At 48.0% G+C, this 14,778-nt stretch overlaps 1 protein-coding gene across 2 annotated transcripts in view; it reads right to left on the bottom strand.

Annotated features, from left to right (window-relative positions):
* The window catches only part of LOC133345872 (retinoic acid receptor alpha-like), a 262,449-nt gene extending 248,219 nt beyond the window's left edge, over positions 1 to 14,230 (bottom strand). The window contains exon 1 of one of the 2 annotated variants that reach the window (XM_061556935.1): positions 14,136 to 14,230. The gene's annotated coding sequence lies outside the window, so the exon portion shown is untranslated. Of the gene's footprint in view, positions 1 to 5,696; positions 5,719 to 14,135 lie in introns of those variants that run through there. The other variant, XM_061556936.1, reaches the window with a different exon arrangement.
* Between the last annotated feature and the right edge of the window lie 548 nt (positions 14,231 to 14,778).

Here is a 14,778-nt window from a genome sequence, read left to right as displayed (position 1 = left end):
CTCTACATGAAACGGGAGCACGGTTATTGAATGAAAAAACAAATATTAATCCACGGATTGACACGCGTCGCAACGCACGTGTATCTGCTGTGATCTTTGACGCTGGCTTACTCCGCGCGAATAATCTTCACGTGCGTTTGCTCGGAGCTCGAACGTTCAACGGACCCCCTGCCCTTGTCCTGGAAACTCCCAACAGCCATCCTGGTAGCAAAATAGGTGAGGAGCAGTCGACAGCGTTGCTGCTATCGGAGTAGAATCTCCCGCAGGATCACATCTTACAAACGCACGAGGCCTGTTCAAAACGCCGCAAGGTCCACAAATCCGTAGGAAGTGGTGGTGGAGCGACAACATCGTGTTTGGCAGGCCGCACTCCCTTCAATTACCGCCTTGTCGAGAGAGAGAGAAACACACTCGTCAACGATCGCAATTAAATGCGATCCACTTAAACCCGCAAGATATGACGCTCTGTGTGTCATGGATAACACTGGTCAACACACTTTTTCTGGCACAAGGTATTTTAACGGTTTTAAGGTAATTTCGAGGTGCTGATTCCAAACCTAGCATCAGTTTTTTGTCTATCACATCAGGTTTTTGAGATATCAAATATTGCATTTTCAATAAAAACTGCAGAAGAAGAATATTAAATAAATGTGGATATCTACATAAAATGATATTATAAACACACCATTCTAAAAATACAGCACCATATTTTAACACTAAAGCAGTCACTGACTCACAACAACTTGCAATCATAAGTGACAGAGTTAATTTCGGGTAAAATCAATGAAAATAGGGTATGCCGATAGCATAAAAATGAGATGTGATAGAGCAAATCTGAGATCAGATTTGGAATCAGCACCCTGAAATTAGTCTAAAACAGCTGCAAAAGTCCAGGCCAGAAAAAAAACAAATGTGTTGACCAGTGTAATAGATGCCCACAGATGCCTCGCGTCCACGAAATGACGACTGCTCTCGCACCACTCTGTTCCCGAGGGGACCAAAGAAGATCAGGAGACTTATTACAGGTAATCGAGGCGTGCCCTTTCAACTTGTACATCTAACTCAGTGGCTCTTAACCTTTACTGCAGCCTTGCACCCCTTTGGCTCTCAATCGTGTTAATAAATAACATTGGGTTTCATGAAACAAACTTACGTTCCCGTGATTAATTTGTGTTTCGATGATTTACCTTCCTGGAAAATGTGGCCACGTCTCGCACCTCCAGAAAGGGCATCTCGCACCCCCAAGGGGTGCGCGCACCCCAGGTTCAGAACCACTGATGCAACTATATACACTGTTTCATAGAAACTGGCGTTGCATGAATGTCTAACAACAGCTGATATAAACATATACGGCAGGGGTATTGGTAACGATCAATAATACCACTCGGCAGACACGTCAAGGCCAACCACCGCTCGCTAAAAAAAAGACAAGTGTTAGTGGAACTCTTAAATGTCCCAAAATAAGTATTTCTGAAAGCATTTTTTTTAAACAGATGAGGCCCACTGAGTTAAGGAGCTTTTTTTTCTTCCAGAAGCGACTTGGCCATAAATAATAGCTCAACGAAGTGGCTTATCATGTAGAAATGTATAGCAGCCAAATACTCTAAATGCATGTTGATCCTAGATGTGGTGGGAAAAACCGGAGGACCCAGAGAAAAATCCACACGAACATGCAAACTCCAAATGTACAGGTGTCAGGATCAAGATCGAACCCACAACCTCCTGTATACCAAGCGAGGTAGCTAATGTCTTACCTCCGTAGCACCCCATAAACCAAGACACGAAGAATAGGAGGGTCCAGCTTACCATATATGACTGCAGTGAAACCTCCAAGTCGCACTTGAGTCAGCCAGAATCTGGGGTAAGCCAAAATTAATCCTGACAATTCGAAAAACTCAAACCAGAACCCTGTTCGGGTGTACGACGTACATCTTTAGCATTGGTAGGCCTCAGGCTGTACACGTGAATCCGTGTGCTTGGACACCACGGACACTCACGTGCGCTGCTTGTGCTCACTCTCTCTCTCTCGTGTTTAATTTATAAGACATCTATTTTACGAAATGTTAAAATATTCATTATTCAGGCCCTTCAGTAAAGCCTCTTTATCATTCCACATCCAGTGACGCGCAACCCTCCACCTCTACTTCATGGTCATAGTGGCTCTGCTTAAACAATACAGAATGGCTTTTTAAAAGTTTTTTTAAAGCACACTCGTAAAACAACTTTCTTGTGTTTTTAAAGTGTAAACATTTTATTGTAAATATTTAAATGATTGTTGCCAAATTAAATAGTGCTAACTAAATGTTTTAGGTATTAGTTACAGATAAAACCTCTGAAGTTTGGATGTTGCAGTTATGAAATTGAACCCAGAAGTTATGACTTCAACATGATCATTATATAATCACAGTCTAATGCCATGCAGAGTTGAGTAAGCCTGGGTGGTAAGTATCAAATGTACAAGAGTACATTTAAAATTGCACAAGGGTAAACCATGTTATATGCATGTATGTGTGTACTATGTTAAATTGTACGTTAAAAAAGCTACATTTTTGACAAACTTAACTACCGAACTCTTATCTGCAGTAATGTAGGAGATAAGAATATCACCGAACGCCAATACCCATGGGGATATCCACAGACTTACTCCACTTATTCACAGCGAAAAAACACGAATAACCTCCAATAATAGGATGCATTTGCCATGCGGCTCCTCTTATCCATGAAACATGTGTGGACAATAAGAAGCCAATCTACTGTTCACATTTTTACCAAGTTATTTAAATGCGATATGACATTCACAACTGTCAGGGGTCTTCTTCTGTTTAATAATTTCCAACAGCAATATATATTTCTGATGTAAGTAAAGTAACACTCTGCAGATACAATTTGATCAATAATAACGATGAAAATACGAGTGAGCCTCAACCAAACACATACAGCAAATTGATTTCTCTAAGACGATGCTACTTTGCAAGCCTACTGGCTATCAACAAAGATTCGCTCATGAAGCCATACATATATACAGACACAGACACAACTTCAACCGAGAGGATGGTTATAGACTCAGCAATTATTGGGAAGATGTCATCAACCACTTTGGGTCGTGACTTGACTTGTGTTTTCTTGTCGATCAACCTCCACCGTCAACAGTGTGCTGTGTGCAGTGGGGTGCAGGGATTTCCTGGTGGCCTCTTTCTGCATTGGCATTGCCGCTGAATTGACATTGCTGCTGCATTGGCATTGCCGCTGCATTGGCGTTGCCGCTGCATTGGCATTGCCGCTGCATTGGCGTTGCCGCTGCATTGGCGTTGCCGCTGCATTGGCGTTGCCGCTGCATTGGCGTTGCTGCTGCATTGGCATTGCCGCTGCATTGGCATTGCCGCTGCATTGGCGTTGCCGCTGCATTGGCATTGCCGCTGCATTGGCGTTGCTGCTGCATTGGCGTTGCCGCTGCATTGGCATTGCCGCTGCATTGGCATTGCCGCTGCATTGGCATTGCCGCTGCATTGGCATTGCCGCTGCATTGGCGTTGCCGCTGCATTGGCGTTGCTGCTGCATTGGCATTGCCGCTGCATTGGCATTGCCCCTGCATTGACATTGCCGCTGCATTGACATTGCTGCTGCATTGGCATTGCTGCTGCATTGGCGTTGCTGCTGCATTGACATTGCTGCTGCATTGACATTGCCGCTGCATTGGCATTGCTACTACATTGACATTGCCGCTGCGTTGGCATTGCTGCTGCATTGGCATTGCTACTACATTGACATTGCCGCTGCGTTGGCATTGCCGCTGCGTTGGCATTGCCGCTGCATTGACATTGCCGCTGCATTGGCATTGCCGCTGAATTGGCATTGCCGCTGCATTGGCATTGCCGCTGCATTGGCATTGCCGCTGAATTGGCATTGCCGCTGCATTGGCATTGCCGCTGCATTGGCATTGCCGCTGAATTGACATTGCCGCTGCATTGGCGTTGCCGCTGCATTGGCGTTGCCGCTGCATTGGCGTTGCCGCTGCATTGGCGTTGCCGCTGCATTGGCGTTGCCGCTGCATTGGCGTTGCCGCTGCATTGGCGTTGCCGCTGCATTGACATTGCCGCTGCATTGCCATTGCTGCTACATTGGCATTGCTGCTGCATTGGCATTGCTGCTGCATTGCCATTGCTGCTGCATTGGCATTGCTGCTGCATTGGCATTGCTGCCCCACCCATGCTGCTGATGCGGCTGATACACTTGGGCAACGCCCATCCCCAAAACCTTTATAAACAGTTTGCCTTTAGAGGCTAACTCGTTTGCCTGATGACGACCGCTTGTGTTGCGATCGAAACGTGATATTTTTATTCACTTAATTTTGATTATAATATGTTTTTCTACCTACGTGACTTTACCGAAAGAACCAAAGAATACACTATGAGACCTTCTTTACCAGTGGCAAAATATAGTAACAGGTTTTTACCCTTTCAACTGGTACAAAAACTGACACCTTTACCCTTTCTTTTAGTTTGCATTTTGACTGCTTGTGTTGTGGTTGTTGCAAACATGATGCCTTGTATAAAAGTGTCAGTTTTTGTACCAGTTGAAAGGGTAAAAACCTATTACTAAACCAAAGAATACGTGCAGCACAATGGAAAGTCCTCAGGCCATGAACTCGTGCTGATGTGGCCAGTCCCTTAGGTTTGATCTCCATCACATCCAAATGCGCTATACATTCCTACGCATGGTCCGTCAAAGACCTGCACCCTACCGAAATTCCCGATTGTTACACTTTGTATGATTTTTTTTCCGCATGTTTCATTTGTTGATTGTTCTGAAAACTGAGTTGCGTTGACAGCTCAAAGTGACACTGTTGATTGGCCAGGGCATGAGATTTCTGACCCTGCTCCCATGACAAATGACCCTTGCACATACACACCATGTGGTTTCCTGACCTCTGGCTCAATCCAGGTCAAGGGTCAATCGTTTGCTGCTGCCACTCGTCAAAGCCTTCAGTTAGGCATTCATCAAAGGTCTCCTCCTTTCCCCGAAGGAAAAATGCTCAAAATGTTTGAGAGCAGCGGCATATTGGGAGGTCTGTGTTCATCAGCGCAGACCGGTGATGGTACAGGTCACCATTCATGCTATTCATCGTACCAATGACACGTACCGATTGTACTAATCCATTCACACATTTGGCAACACTTCGTGACAAAGACAATGCGATTTAAATCACTTCCAAGCAAAATCGGCCCATGCAAAAAAAGCAGATGCCGTTCGTGTTCTAAGTATGGTGATAATGTGAACAGGGCTCCAGTATCTCTTTTTTTTAAACTGCACGTTTTAAGGCACAAACGCGTATCTCATGTTTACATTTTTAAACGAGAAAACCACCCATGATTTGTAAATGTTTACGACTTCCTAACAGAAGCATGGCAGTGAAAAGACACCACAATTAACAAGAAAATATGCCGCGATAACGATAGTACGAATATCCAGGAGACAAACAAAGAAACAAGATGTACCGATAACTGCACCGCTGATTACAAATCGATTACAGACACAATTCAGTGTCTACTAACAGTTACAGACAAGTCATGCACAACACACTCGCGTCTTGCTGGAGACCACATTTCACCGCTTATAAAATGCACCGTTAGTTTTAAATACAACGGGCTCAATCGTTTAGCACATAAACACCCGCAGCCCAAACAAGGCACACTCACTCGATTCCGTGACACTCACGACTGGTGGCTGGAGGTACGGCCATTTGTTCCGTGCACTCGCGCGATGCCTTTCTGCAGCAGGGATCTATTAATACGCCGAGGGAGTTGAATTCCAAACATTAAAATTATAAACGGCCCCTGCAAGGTCAGAGTGTGCCGCAGCCCCGCCGTGTAACCGGAGTCGTCCCTCGTGCACCGCCACCGACAGCTCTTGCTCCTCCTGCACGCGGCACCCATGTGGGCTCATGCTGCTGAACGTGAATCAGCCCAAGTTCCTCTACTGTACTCGTGTTATCACGCTGCCCGTAATTAGACAAGAGTCATCAACACATCCCGTCTGAAAATGGGAAGGAAGATTTTGATTTTTTTTGGTCTAATGCGTAAAAGCGAAACACATCTGCAAATGACACCACTAATTACATAATTGGGGCTCTTAACGCGATAGTTCGTGTCCTCCGTGCCAAAGATCTCGGCAGCCTGTGTTTGAATCTCAGCCGTGTGGATCAGTGACAGGTGCGATCTGAACCTGTCCTGGGCCACTCCTGGGTGGACTCAGCCTTAAAATGAATGGGTAAACATCAGAAATGGAAAGACAAGGACATCCAGGAGTGACTACAACTACAGCTCCTATTGGTGCTTTGCCGGTCTTAATTAGGTGTTCGTTGACAACACTTGCAACCAACAGTTTGTATAATAATAATAATGTACATTTATTTTTAAGATGCCTTCCAATAATGTCTCAATGCGGCTCTTAATACGCGTGACATGCGGTGGACCTGTGCTTGTTTACAAATAATACAGAATAATTCCTGAAATCTATGTTGATATGGAGGGGGCATTATTAAGCTCTGGGGCTCCACGCCTCGATCAAACATTGCGTCCGATGAGCATGGTTAGCTACGCACGAAAGAAGTTCAGCATACATAGAAATCGTGTTCATCATTGGCGGGTCCGTTGTCCGAGAAAAGTAGAGTAGCCCTCTTTACACACAAACACCGCAGATGAACACAGATGTGTCATCATTTGCGTCCACTTCTGGGTTAACCCTTCTTGTCAACTAAATTCCCTTGAGTAATAAGAGCAATTTGGCCTTTCCGGGTGACTCGAAGCCATGGGAAATCGCAGACGACCGGATTATTTTGCCCCTTCGCTTTCATCAATGAATACCAGCGGATAATAGGTCGATGCAGACATGCGGTGCGGTACGGTCTGTCTGTCGCGGCGCGAGGAGTGAAGATGAGGTGGCAGTAGCGGCAGAATCACGGTGGCCAGGAGATGTTAACTACCTCGCCTGGTATACAGGAGGTCGTGGGTTAGATCCCGACTCTGACGCCTGCTGCTGTATATTTGGAGTTTGCGTATCTCTCTCTCTTATCATCATCACGGTGGCTAGGAGATGTTAACTACCTCGCCTGGTATACAGGAGGTCGTGGGTTAGATCCCGACTCTGACGCCTGCTGCTGTATATTTGGAGTTTGCGTATCTCTCTCTCTTATCATCATCACGGTGGCTAGGAGATGTTAACTACCTCGCCTGGTATACAGGAGGTCGTGGGTTCGATCCCGACTCTGACGCCTGCTGCTGTATATTTGGAGTTTGCGTGTCTCTCTCTCTTATCATCATCACGGTGGCTAGGAGATGTTAACTACCTCGCCTGGTATACAGGAGGTCGTGGGTTTGATCCCGACTCTGACAGCTGCTGCTGTATATTTGGAGTTTGCGTATCTCTCTCTCTTATCATCATCACGGTGGCTAGGAGATGTTAACTACCTCGCCTGGTATACAGGAGGTCGTGGGTTCGATCCCGACTCTGACGCCTGCTGCTGTATATTTGGAGTTTGCGTGTCTCTCTCTCTTATCATCATCACGGTGGCTAGGAGATGTTAACTACCTCGCCTGGTATACAGGAGGTCGTGGGTTCGATCACGACTCTGACGCCTGCTGCTGTATATTTGGAGTTTGCGTGTCTCTCTCTCTCATCATCATCACGGTGGCTAGGAGATGTTAACTACCTCGCCTGGTATACAGGAGGTCGTGGGTTCGATCACGACTCTGACGCCTGCTGCTGTATATTTGGAGTTTGCGTGTCTCTCTCTCATCATCATCACGGTGGCTAGGAGATGTTAACTACCTCGCCTGGTATACAGGAGGTCGTGGGTTCGATCCCGACTCTGACGCCTGCTGCTGTATATTTGGAGTTTGCGTGTCTCTCTCTCTCATCAATATCACGGTGGCTAGGAGATGTTAACTACCTCGCCTGGTATACAGGAGGTCGTGGGTTCGATCCCGACTCTGATGCCTGCTGCTGTATATTTGGAGTTTGCGTGTCTCTCTCTCTCATCAATATCACGGTGGCTAGGAGATGTTAACTACCTCGCCTGGTATACAGGAGGTCGTGGGTTCGATCCCGACTCTGACGCCTGCTGCTGTATATTTGGAGTTTGCGTGTTCTCTCTCCGTGGTCGCGTGGATTTTTCCTTCCACATTTAGAACCATGCATTTAGAGCATTCGGCTCCGAGACATTTCCACATGATAAGCCATTTTCGTTCAGCTATATTTGTGGCCGGGTCACTTCTGAAAAAGAGCTGTACAGGTCAGTGGACCTTACCTGGTAAAATTTAAAAAAAGTAGTTGAATAGTTGAGAATCAACGTCATCATCAACAACTTGTCATCCTCGTGACTTTGTTCATGCTCTGTGTCATAATCACCACAACCACCGCCACTGCCACCACCACCACCGCCACCACCACTACCACTGCCAAGCTGCCAACCATTGCCCTATCCTTTGATTGATGAGAACCATCCCTTGGCATCGCCATCGTTCATGCTGCTGTAACACGACAATGCATCTCACTCCTACACCTCCATGTCGTACGTATGTTGAACTTCTTTCGCACCGTACGTAGCCAACCATGCTAATCGGAGGTGCGGGGGAAGGACAACAAACTAAACGCATGAAGCAGTTTTCAAGAAATTCGTTTTCAAACGTCGGTTCTTCCCTCCGGCACTTTCACTTCTCATGCGTGCACAAGTTGCAAGAGAATATTTGCCATACCAAGCAAAGTGAGCATCGATTTTAATACCGATGACTGCACAGTGACTGGTGGCTGTCTGATGCAAGTCGAATGTTGTTCGAGAAGGGCGAGAGATATTAACATATTTACTCATAGGGCAGCCTCATATTTAATACTCTAAAATGTTAAAGTCTCGCGTTGAACAAGTACAAAAATACAATCTTCAGCATCGGTTAACCAAGCTTTTTGCCTTTTATGGAGCGTGTAAAAGGCAAAGCCCACTACTGCTTCCTATTGTGAAAAAAATTTACATTTCATCTTGGTTTTTTTTCATTTCAGAAGTTAAAAACAGACATTATGTATTTATGATAACGAATATTATCAAAGTGTATTAAATACTCTAAGTCAATAGTGGACTTTTCATGCTTTCTATCGACTTTAGAATCACACTCGTCCAGAAAAGTTGCCAGATTTTTTTTGTTCATAAAAAATATATATTTCAACCGTTAAAAACCTCCACATACTGACTTTTGGTGGCCCAGATTCAAAACGTTTTTTTTAATTCTTCCTTTCCAAATGTTTATGGCTCAAAATATAGAACCTTGGTTTCTGGATACTTATGTGCTTATATTTCTCATTTATAGAATGTCATCAGCCTGTCCTATGAATGCTGTAATGTGACAACCGACACTCACCACTCACCTGACCCTCACCAGACACTCACCACTCACCTGACCCTCACTACTCACCTGACCCTCACCAGACACTCACCACTCACCTGACCCTTACCAGACACTCACCACTCACCTGACTCTCACTACTGATATTCATCAGTGCTGGATGCTGCCCTCTGTCATTGTAGAAGCGGCGTGAAATAATAAAAAAAGTACGGAGCAGACGACACACCAATCATTTCAATTCCCAGGCGGTCACAATTGTTTTTATACCCCGGTCAAATCTCATAGGTCGTACATTGGTCAAATTAAAAACCATACATTCCTGCATTCAAGTGGTCACAGTGAGCCCTCCATGCGCTCCCTGTCTGACATTAAAAAGCAAATGTACACGCATAATTGCCGTGGTGGACAATTGCTCCCGGTTCAGCTCGAGTGTTTGTTGGCCGCGATTCACTGGCGCAGTGAGTGAGGATGGAGGCACTCGATCATTCTCCACGAGAAGCCGGCAGCCGATCAAGCAGACGGGGGGGGGGGGGGGGGGGTGCCCCGAGGAGATGGGGTTGTAAAGTTTACATCCTAATGTCAGCACGCCAGTCCAGGAGGGGGGCGGGGGGACTGACCGAGCTGACGAACCACGACAATCAATCAGGCTCTTCGTCTGTCTCACATCAACAACAACCGCCACGAAGTGGTGCCGACCTCACCACGGAGCTTGTACCAGGATAGGTGCACATTTAGAGGACACGTGGGGTGCCTAAGAGACGATTGGCAGATGCCACCACCACCTGTGCCCTCCACTGTTGCCGACTGTGTAAACACATTCCTCCTGCGGAGGGAGCTGGTAGGAACGTTGGGTTGCTCGGTCAATGGCCAGGGTCAACGGCGGCGTGGTGTATTCCGCAAATATGGCCGACTGTGAGGGCGGGCACAAGCCGGCGTGAGTAGGTTAAACGTTGAGTTTTATAAGGGCACCACGGGGTGACCAGCCCCTCAACACCCGGCCCCACCCCTCTCATCCCCCACCCAGCCCCACCCTCCCCTCTCCACCCTGCCCCAACCTCCCCATCCAGCCCCTCCCCACCCTCCCCACCCAGCCCCTCCCCACCCTCCCCACCCAGCCCCTCCCCACCCAGCCCCTCCCCACCCTCCCCTCTCCACCCAGCCCCACCCCTCCCATTTTTGGATGCACGACGGACGGACACAATAATCCCCTGTGGGCTGGTGTAACCAGGAGGTTCCTACCAGTAACACATACACCCATGTCTCTGTGTTACTTTAAATGGACCAACCTGTGCCTCGTGGCAACTGGATTCATTGCTGAGATTGCAGGTTGCTCTCTGTTTCAAGGAATCAATTAAATTTGCGTCGTTTTTCACGCCATATTTACTCGCTTTGTTTTGCGGTTGCTAACGAATGATCTCAATAGTTGCATTAGCATTCATTTCAATCATTTGCATGCTGTATTTGGGAAAACATGAATTATTAACAGGCGTGATCACGTCAATATATTTGTGAGCAACAGGAATCGATGTAAATGTACGCATCGCTACGCACCTAATTCTTTATACGTGAAATGTGATGCGGGTATCGTTAAGTTTAACCATTTGTACTGGTAGGAACCCACTGGTTCCACCAGCCCACAGGGGATTATTGTGTCCGTCCGTCGTGCAGGGAGAGGCTGGGTGGGGATGGAGGGGCTGGGTGGGGAGGGTGGGGAGGGGCTGGGTGGGGCTGGTGGGGAGGGGAGGGTAGGGACGGGCTGGGTGGGGAGGGTGGGGCTGGGTGGGGCTGGGTGGGGAGGGGCTGGCCACCCCGTGGCGCCCTCATAAAACTCAACGTTTAACCTACTCACGCCGGCTTGTGCCCGCCCTCACAGTCGGCCATATTTGCGGAATACACCACGCCGCCGTTGACCCTGGCCATTGACCGAGCAACCCAACGTTCCTACCAGCTCCCTCCGCAGGAATGTGTTATTCAGCGAATGAATCAATACATCCGTGCCAACTTGGTCAACCGGGAACCGTTGTGGGCAAGATACCCGCACCTCGGTTTACGTCGGGGATGCGTTCCTGAAATGTGCGACGACGAATATCGAAACGAGGTAAATCAACGCGACTTACAACAGGGTCGGTATTAGGAGGAGACGAAGGCTGAGAGGAGGCGACGGATAACGAGAAAGGCGAAAATCGGGTTATTGCTGAATCACCCGTGGATTTGTTAAGTTCTCAAACCGGGTGTCATATACTCTTGTCCATTTGTTGTTAACGTCGAACACACGTTGTGGCATTTATTGTAATAATCATTTGCAATACTACCGGCTACTGTCAATAAAATGCGTGGCTGATTAATGTGGGGGGGGGGGGGGTTCCTGTGGCTCTGTGGAAGTCCGCGCCAGGCGACAACAGCTGACGAGTTTGGAACAGTGGCCGCCGCTCGCCAGCCTCCCACTAAAACACGCCCACGTTGGGCCCACGTTGGGCCCACGTTGGGCCCAGCGGTGGCCCAGCAGTTCCAACTGCAGCGCCAACGTTGGCCCGAGGTTCGGCCATCGTTGGCCCGACGTTCAGCCATCGTTGGCCCAACGTTCAGCCAACGTTGGCCCGAGGTTCGGCCATCGTTGGCCCGACGTTCAGCCAACGTTGGCCCAACGTTCAGCCATCGTTGGCCCGACGTTGGGCCGACGTTCCACGTTTACTGGGCTGGAGCTGGCCCGGCTGAGCCACTGGAAGCCGCTGCGTGGAGCCAGGCGCCGTAAAGCCAGCGACATCCCAAGCAATGCCAACGCAAACACAGAGAGAGAGAGAAACATAGCGCAGCACCTCCCGACAGACACGGCGTGCGGGAGCCCTTCATCATCCAGCAGTGGGCTGGCGACATGCAAGCACGTGTAGGGGTGTGTGTGTGCGTGCGTGTGCGTGTGCAAGGCACGGTGTATTTCACTGGTGAAGTAAAGCAGCTTTTACACTGCACACGCTGTAATTGGCACGCAACGTGCATCCCTCGGGTTTCATTTGCCCTATAAATTGCCTGACGCCAGCAACAACACCGCTGTGTTTAGACACCCTGTGAACAACCCACACCACCATGTGCTCGGTGTCCATCCACTGCTGGATGAATGTAATGTGGGTACGCCGAGATTATTTAAGCGGACGGGGAATGACGACTAAACGCGCACGCGCACAAAAGCAGTTCTAAAGAAATGAGTTTTCCAATCTCGACTTGAGTTTTTCAATTCGGACGATGCCAGGCATCCCCAAGCCTGTGATAATCAATTATCCGTCCATACTTCATCACCACGATGATCAAGTTCATTTCATTTAGTTCAAGTTCATTTATTAGGTATAGCCCTGTGAGCCATTCGGCTCTTGAATCGGGTGCAACCGCAACAAACAAAAAACAAAAACATGAACAAAAAACATCTTAAAGTGAATATGTGACTGAGTGCAAACAGAAAATCCAAGAAAAGACAGCAAAATATTGCAGAGAAAGCACCGTTACACACCAACGCTGTGTGCAAAAATCCCAGTGGGATGCAAGTCAAACAACAACAACAACCATAAGACAACTTAGATTAAGGCCATCAGTCTAACGCTGTACTACAACAAACAAACATGGCTAAACCAATACATGATAATTGGTTCTTTACCCTTCTACCTGGCAACAAAACTGACACCTTTTTACAAGGAGTCATGTTTGCATAGACCGCAATACCTGCAGTCATAAATACAAACAAAAGACATAACTCTGATAATGTGCACTGTCCTTGAAGTTGATTGGTCCACACCCGAGACAGCTTTCCTTCGAGCCTAGTCTCACATGGGTTGGACCAGAAGACGCCAAAAGGCGCACAACTCAAAGACAATGCACCATCAGAGTATGAGAGCTCGGGGCAAGCATCTACACTATGGGGACCTCATTTGCCAGTAAAAATATGATAATTGGTTCTTTACCCTTCTACCTGGCAACAAAACTGACACCTTTTTACAAGGAGTCAGTTTCTGTTTGCACTCCTTGTAAAAAGGTGTCAGTTTTGTTGCCAGGTAGAAGGGTAAAGAACCAATTATCATATTTTTACTGGCAAATGAGGTCCCCATAGTGTAAACCAATACACTTTTCGAAATCACCAAAATAAAGCCATGTAAGCAATGAAAAAGCAGCTGCCCCCAGAATACCGCCCCTCACCCCACCCCGAAATCTGCAACAAATCTTGATTAGCCTCTGACAAGATGAGTCGCCTTCCACGATTGCTTTGCCGTACGGCGCTGTGTACAAATTGTAACGTGTTCACAGAGGACGTCAATGGTGTATACGCGTTGATGTTGTTGTTGTTGGACTTCTTCCGCATCGCGTCCTGCAACAAACTCGGGAGCGCATAACGAGACACATCCTGGGAATTGTTTGGCCAAGGACCCACGTCTCGCGTTTACTGAACGACACTCGGCCGTGCTCGATGCACTGAACAAGATCCGTTGTTGCGCCGAGGAACACAGAGACTGCAATCCCCTTGCACGCATATTCTGTCCTGGGCAACGCAACACAGCGACACGAGGAAGACACGTGGCGGCACTTAGAGCCCGGCTTGCATAACCGTGCACAAGAACGGGGAACTCTCTGCCCGTCGCTTAGAACCGGCCCCGCCGAAGGCTCCCATCAGACACACATTTGGCAAAGAGGCGTGCACTTCCAACGAGCCGTGTACTACAAGACGGTAATCGGCAGCGGGGGGAGTAGGAGGGGCTTTCTTACCTCCACTGCCTCCTGTGGCACAACACTCCCTTCGATTGTTCTCTTTTCCCCCACGTGCGATGCGAGGGATAGCCGCTCTCTCCCCGACACTCCGCCCCCTCCAACAGCAGCTAGACTTTGTAGAAGCCCGGTCGGCAGGAGTAGCAGCATCTCATGATCAAGGCAACACACACACACACACACGCGCGCGCGCGCTCTCGCGTGCACACACAAAGGTTGTGTATTTCCACGCCAACTCGCCCACAGGACCAGCAACAACACACTCTCTCACTCCACTCCCCAGTGCTTCTTCCCAGATTACCTCCATACGCGTGGTTTCCACCCCAACCTCTCCCCCCCCCCCTATTCCGAGTAATTTAGCATACCACCCCCAAACACCCCCCACCACCGAATCTATCCCAAACTTCGGGCCAGTCTATTAGGTATAGCCGGGTCTTGTGCCTACATCCTGTCTGCCAGCTGGCTCTAATTTCCTTTCTGCAACTTGGCCCAGTCTAAAAAATGTTTTTTTCTTTCTGCTGTCGAGTGGGGGCTGCCCGGGTTCTGAAGTAAAACTGTGGAAGGGGGTTGGTTGTACGTGGGCTTTGTGAGCAGGCTCTGCAAAAGGGATTTTCTCTTCTCAACGTGCATGTTTTTACAAAGT

This window comes from Lethenteron reissneri, chromosome 23 (genome assembly GCF_015708825.2).
Source record: "Lethenteron reissneri isolate LAM-NWPU_2019-01 chromosome 23, ASM1570882v1, whole genome shotgun sequence".
Lineage (NCBI taxonomy): Eukaryota > Metazoa > Chordata > Hyperoartia > Petromyzontiformes > Petromyzontidae > Lethenteron > Lethenteron reissneri.
This window is presented reverse-complemented; position numbering and strand designations above follow the sequence as displayed.